The 6,961-nt window shown below is 43.8% G+C and overlaps 1 pseudogene; it reads left to right on the top strand.

Annotated features, from left to right (window-relative positions):
• Positions 1-4,710: 4,710 nt before the first annotated feature.
• On the top strand, positions 4,711-4,829 carry LOC146044225 (5S ribosomal RNA; annotated as a pseudogene).
• Positions 4,830-6,961: the final 2,132 nt, after the last annotated feature.

Here is a 6,961-nt window from a genome sequence, read left to right as displayed (position 1 = left end):
CAATACGAAGATGTATAATTAGATACTAACGTATCTGTCAATTATTTATGTGTGTGGAGGTGCTCCCTAGAGAGTGATATGATGCAACAAAGAAGAAAAGAAGAAGAACTCTCTCTTTTAGGGGCACAACTTGGTTTGTTAAGTATAATTAATTAGCTTTTATTAGGTTATCAATTAAAATATTGGGAGCCAACCATAAGGACAAGTACAATTTTACATACAAACATAAAACATATATTGCCTGTCAGAGAGACTATCTCCTGGACAGGAAAAAAGAAAAATTTCAAATTTCTATATGATAGTCACAGTTACTGTCTGTGTTGTAGCTTTGGTGCTGCCAAAAAAGAAGAAGTATAACAGTCACTATTACTGTAAACGTGTGTTTAGTAGCTGCTGTACTATTATATCATTTAGCTACATGTACTTGATCGCAAGCTAGCGAAAATATACCTTATAAGGGAATATTAGATATGCTTCTAATGTGGTATTATCCCACTTATTATTGTTACATCAAATTACTGATATACTGTAAGTAGTAACACAGAAGCAAAGAGTTTAGAACAATGTTGCAATGCTGTTGTCAGCACAGTGTCCTATTACTATGCAGTCTTGTGGTTGCTGGTATTACACTGAGATGCTGCATATGACAATTACACATATATCAGGAGTTTGTAATGAAATTACAATACAATATATCAGTCTAATGTCTCACCGATGTCCTATGGTTTCCAGTATTTAGTCACCACAACTGTCGCATTTATTTCAGATAACTAGACAATACCAACAGGACAAAATGTTTCAGAGTATATAAAGGACTGCTATTATGTATAATCACACACAACTGACAATAGAGGGAAAAGTATCCCTGATACCAGGAAACCAGATTTCTGTTATAGATAGAAGAGGCTGGATATCTAGTAGATTCAACAACTTGTCAATATACAATCTTCTATTATACAAAGCGGTCTTCCTGTTAACACATTAAGTATCTCAAAAAATGATATACAATAGATATAATGAGATAGACATCAGTGCCGTATGTGGCTATTAATCTTTAGGCCACTTTCCTTATTAAGGATACCGGAACGTAACTCCTTAGAACTTTGGTGGATCAAAACAAGAGGTGCCTTCTTGTGCTATAGTGTACACATATGTAGTTAATTAGTCAATTTAGGCTCAGTAATTGGCATGAGAAAAGTTGTCAGATAAAGAAGCAGGGAGGAAAATCTCCTTTAAAACCGCTGCTACTGCTGCTGCTTGCACGGAGATGCACCTGTGCCTTTATTGCAAGTGAGCGAGTGCATGCGGGTTTATTATGCCCACTGAAGGAGTCAGAGGGCTTCTGCTGTTGGGGCTCAGCGTGAAACCCCTGGTTAACACTGGGTCATTGCAGGGAAGTTATACACACATGAGTCCCAATGAGAGAGTCCAGAAAGGCTGTAGATAATGGGCAGTATTCAATGAGGCTGATGCCAGGTTTTTATAGCGATTTTGTGCTGTAAGGCGAATTTTTGACAAAAACGGTGAATCACCCTATTCAATGACCAGATGGCGAATACATTTCAAGGTTTTTTTCGCCATGATTCACCGAGTAGCAATCGCTATCTTTTTATGGTGAAGTGGAATGTGAACTTCTAAAATAAAGTGTTTAGTTTTTTACATTTGGTGTCAAAAATTCAAGAATTTTATTCTGAGGAGGGGCATGCTATTTTTATTCATGTGCTGTAAGCACATGAATATATATATATATATATATATATATATATATATATTTTTTTTTTTTTTTTAAATATATATATATATATATTTTTACACTGACCAGCCAGCAGGGGGCGCCGGAGCCAAGCCGCTCATTAGATATTCATATATTCACTGCACCCGATCGTTACATATGCATGATCGGGTGTAGTGAATATACCCGGTCCCCTGCTGGCACCCCCAGGGGGCAGCCTGTGCTGCCTGGCACCCGGGGAGCCCACCTCCCCCCCACATACACTCTGGGGCAGGCAGAGAGACTTCCATCTCCCTGCCTGCCACAGTCCTCAGGCTCCCTGCGGCATTCGCCGCAGGAGCTCATATTCGCCGGTCAGGGGCAGCGAGCCCCTGACTCGTTGAATACCGGAGCCGGCGAGGCTCCGGAACGTGGCGAATGTGCAGCGAATCCTAAACAGGATTCGCTGCACCTCGCCGGTATTCACATTGAATACCGCCCATAGTATATCAGGGGTAATACCTCCACCTAGTCACGGGTGCTGCTTTCTACCCATATACCTCAGGCATTGGTGGGAAAATGAGCGACCCCTGACCAGGGAGGGAGAACCAGGAAAAGTGAAACTACGATAAGCCTCACTCAAAGTCTGAAAAATAGAAAAAAGATAGAAAAAGATATATAATGCTTAAACAGGTAATTAACCTTAGGTACTGGGTATAGGTTACTATAAGTACGATAGCTGTCTTACACTGTAGACACTAAATAGGCATACATCAGTTTTGTTAAGTGGAATCCACAGTAAGGAATTATTTCCCAATTCCCATATCGATTTATACAAAAGAGAGCTGAGGTCAGATAATGGTTCTATACTATAATGCTGCCTTTCCAGTAGCAGATTTGCATTTTGCTAAGTAGCACTCACTGACAAATTAGGCTCCGTTAATTACAGCGTATATGACACAGTTCAAAATTTCAAGACAGTGCTTTATAGCTATAGTCTAATACAAAGAACACATAAGGAGGCTTCTACACATTTGAACTTATGTTCTATAGACATGTAGGCACTGTGTCAGTTGTAATATTAGTGAGCCCAGAGGCAGCCAGTATACTTACCTTAGTCTCTGCAGCCTGCCAGAGGACTGTCTGATGTACTCAAAAAGGCTCCCGGTCCACTCTTGTATAAGGCGGGTGTCGGGGGGGGACAGCTAGCTTCCAATTTGCAGTGCACTGCTATCTAATTCATTATTATATAAAAAAACAAATAGATATATCATATCAAGCCGCATGATAAAAGTCCAAATCATATTAATCTCACCTTCAGGTGCACCATTACTTAGCAACCTATGTAAGCTGTTAATTCATCAGGTGCGCTTGAATTCACTACACAGCCCCTCAACGTGGGACTCATCCCATTGGCCCTCAGACTTAATATAACCAACATCAGTGGGACACTCCCACACTGACGAAGCAACAGCGAAACGGCCGTCTGAACCCTTTCACCCAGCTACCGCCTTGAGCGGCACACATCAGCTGCGCTCCACACACTTACTAAGGAACCGGCAATTGCTCCCCTCCCGGAACGGGACGGAGACGGGCTAACCCCCAGCCCACGTGCGCGTCTCCTAGAGCTGCAGGGTAACCGCACACAGATCCCGGCTCACTAACAACATTCACAGGGGAAATCTCTACCGGACAGCCACAAATTGGAAGCTAGCTGTCCCCCCGACACTCGCCTTATACAAGAGTGGACCGGGAGCCTTTTTGAGTACATCAGACAGTCCTCTGGCAGGTTGCAGAGACTAAGGTAAGTATACTGGCTAGGATAGTGGGGTTCTATCACCAATGGGAAATGTATCCTCAATTCTTCCGTCCAGTCGATTAGAAAGAATATCAGACTGACCTGGGAGAATTTCCCTATGTGCATGTAAAGGTTTCTTTGCACTTCTCTCAACTTCTGTATACACAATGGATGGTACTTGTGAGTTATCCGGGCGTCCGATTTTAAAATCGGGTCGGATCGGGACATCGCATCGCATCGCATGCGACCATCGGATGCGATGCGATGACCCGATTTTTCCATAGGAATCAATGTTAAAATGGACTGAGTCCATTTTAACATGGAATTCAATGGGAAAAAGGGGTCCTTTTCATACCCCTACTATCCAAGTGGGCATGGAGTTGGATATAAACCTGTGGCGAGCGTAGCGAGCCACCGAGCCCGAAGCGTGGCGAGCGTAGCGAGCCCCGCGAGGGGACACGGAATACCGTCCCCTCGCGGGGCTCGCTTCGCTCGCCACGCTTCGGGCTCGGTGGCTCGCTACGCTCGCCACAGGTTTATATCCAACTGCATGCCCACTTGGATAGTAGGGGTATGAAAAGGACCCCTTTTTCCCATTGAATTCCATGTTAAAATGGACTCAGTCCATTTTAACATTGATTCCTATGGAAAAATCGGGTCATCGCATCCGATGGTCGCATGCGATGCGATGCGATGCGATATCGTATCGCATCGCATCTGATTGTATGCCTTAACTTAAGGCATACAATTTTAAAATCGGACGCCCGGATAACTCACAAGTACCCAATGGATAGCCAGATAAGATCCCACACACAGGAGCCCCTTGAGATATGCACTCACCAGGATTAAGTGCCCTATGTGCACTGAAAGGTATCTTTGTATCCGACCCTTTTCATCACAGGACACAAGTGGACCGCTGACTTCCAGATGTAAATGGTAAAACTCCAAATTTATTTTCCAAAACGGTACATCAGATAAAAACAGATAAAAAATGTGGGAAGGGAATCCCTAGGCAAGTGGTGGTCTGGAAACCTTCCAATACGGATAGAAGGCCACCCAGTCGCTGAAGATAACAAAAGAGCACCTACCACAAGCCTCTGGGGTATTCTCTTTCTCCTCCAACCACCTGACCTACAGCACCTGGTGTTCCCATGTGGTCTCCCACCCAAGTACTAACCAGGCCCAACACTGCTTAGCTTCCAAGATCAGCCATACCACATTGGATAGGCCCAATCTCGCCTGATCTTGGAAGCTAAGCAGTGTTGGGCCTGGTTAGTACTTGGGTGGGAGACCACATGGGAACACCAGGTGCTGTAGGTCAGGTGGTTGGAGGAGAAAGAGAATACCCCAGAGGCTTGTGGTAGGTGCTGTTTTGTTATCTTCAGCGACTGGGTGGCCTTCTATCCGGATTGGAAGGTATCCAGACCACCACTTGCCTAGGGATTCCCTTCCCACATTTTTTATCTGTTTTTATCTGATATACCGTTTTGGAAAATAAATTTGGAGTTTTACCATTTACATCTGGAAGTCAGCGGTCCACTTGTGTCCTGTGATGAATAGGGTCGGATACAAAGATACCTTTCAGTGCACATAGGGCACTTAATCCTGGTGAGTGCATATCTCAAGGGGCTCCTGTGTGTGGGATCTTATCTGGCTATCCATTGTATATACAGAAGTTGAGAGAAGTGCAAAGAAACCTTTACATGCACATAGGGAAATTCTCCCAGGTCAGTCTGATATTCTTTCTAATCGACTGGACGGAAGAATTGAGGATACATTTCCCATTGGTGATAGAACCCCACTATCCTGCCATAAAGGGGACTGCAGCGCCATAACCAACACCACTTTTTGTAATTTGTTTGTATGGTTAAAGGTTTCAGGAATCTTTAGGTATTGGTAGGCTGCAGTAGTCCAGGTGCTGTCATTATTTTCTTTTTTTTCCCAAGTAAGTATACTGGCTGCCTCTGGGCTCACTAATATTACAACTGACACAGTGCCTACATGTCTATAGAACATAAGTTCAAATGTGTAGAAGCATTCTTAAGTTTTCTTTGTATTAGACTATAGCTATAAAGCACTGTCTTGAAATTTTGAACTGTGTCATATACGCTGTAATTAACGGAGCCTAATTTGTCAGTGAGTGCTAGTTAGCAAAATGCAAATCTGCTACTGGAAAGGCAGCATTATAGTATAGAACCATTATCTGACCTCAGCTCTCTTTTGTATAAATCGATATGGGAATTGGGAAATGATTCCTTACTGTGGATTCCACTTAACAAAACTGATGTATGCCTATTTAGTGTCTACAGTGTAAGACAGCTATCGTACTTATAGTAACCTATACCCAGTACCTAAGGTTAATTACCTGTTTAAGCATTATATATCTTTTTCTATCTTTTTTCTATTTTTCAGACTTTGAGTGAGGCTTATCGTAGTTTCACTTTTCCTGGTTCTCCCTCCCTGGTCAGGGGTCGCTCATTTTCCCACCAATGCCTGAGGTATATGGGTAGAAAGCAGCACCCGTGACTAGGTGGAGGTATTACCCCTGATATACTATATCTACAGTTTTTCTGGACTCTCTCATTGGGACTCATGTGTGCATAACTTCCCTGCAATGACCCAGTGTTAACCAGGGGTTTCACGCTGAGCCCCAACAGCAGAAGCCCTCTGACTCCTTCAGTGGGCATAATAAATCCGCATGCACTCGCTCACTTGCAATAAAGGCACAGGTGCATCTCCGTGCAAGCAGCAGCGGTTTTAAAGGAGATTTTCCTCCCTGCTTCTTTATCTGACAACTTTTTTCATGCCAATTACTGAGCCTAAATTGACTAATTAACTACATATGTATACACTGTAGCACAAGAAGGCACCCCTTGTTTTGATCCAAAGTTCTAAGGAGTTACGTTCCGGTATCCTTAATAAAGAAAGTGGCTGTAAGGGTTCTGGGAGTGTCCCCGTCAATCTAACTCCGTTGCCTCTGGCTGGAATCGACGGATGTGTGCAGGGCTAGGCTTCACCTGGGCCCATCTCGGCTGAAGGGCGAATTAGGTCCGCCCCACTCCACTACAGGCAGGTCTTATGTATAGACAACACGTCCGCCGAGGCCAGGAGAGAGCAAGGGGACAACTAACTAAAACACCAGAAACGGGGAACTCCCAGAAACCCCAGGGGAGCAACAATGCTCAGCAGATGACACAAAATGAACATGAATGCACCGGTACCAATAGTGCCAATACAGGGTGTAGGTGTAACAATACACTGAGATGTAATAAGCAACTGTAACCATATAAAGCAATAGACAGGTGGGTATTCCCCAACTTAGCTGAGAGATGTAATGCAGCAGAGAAGTTGGGACACCGCAGCACAGCCTTGCAGGACAACCCAGAACAGGTACACTGGATCACGGGAATGACACTCTGGGTACACGGTACATCAAACAGACTGGACAGACG

Source organism: Crinia signifera, chromosome 19, assembly GCF_055691185.1.
Source record: "Crinia signifera chromosome 19, ASM5569118v1, whole genome shotgun sequence".
Taxonomy (NCBI): Eukaryota; Metazoa; Chordata; class Amphibia; order Anura; family Myobatrachidae; genus Crinia; species Crinia signifera.
The sequence above is the reverse complement of the archived record's forward strand: the minus strand, read 5'-3'. Positions and strand labels throughout refer to the sequence as shown.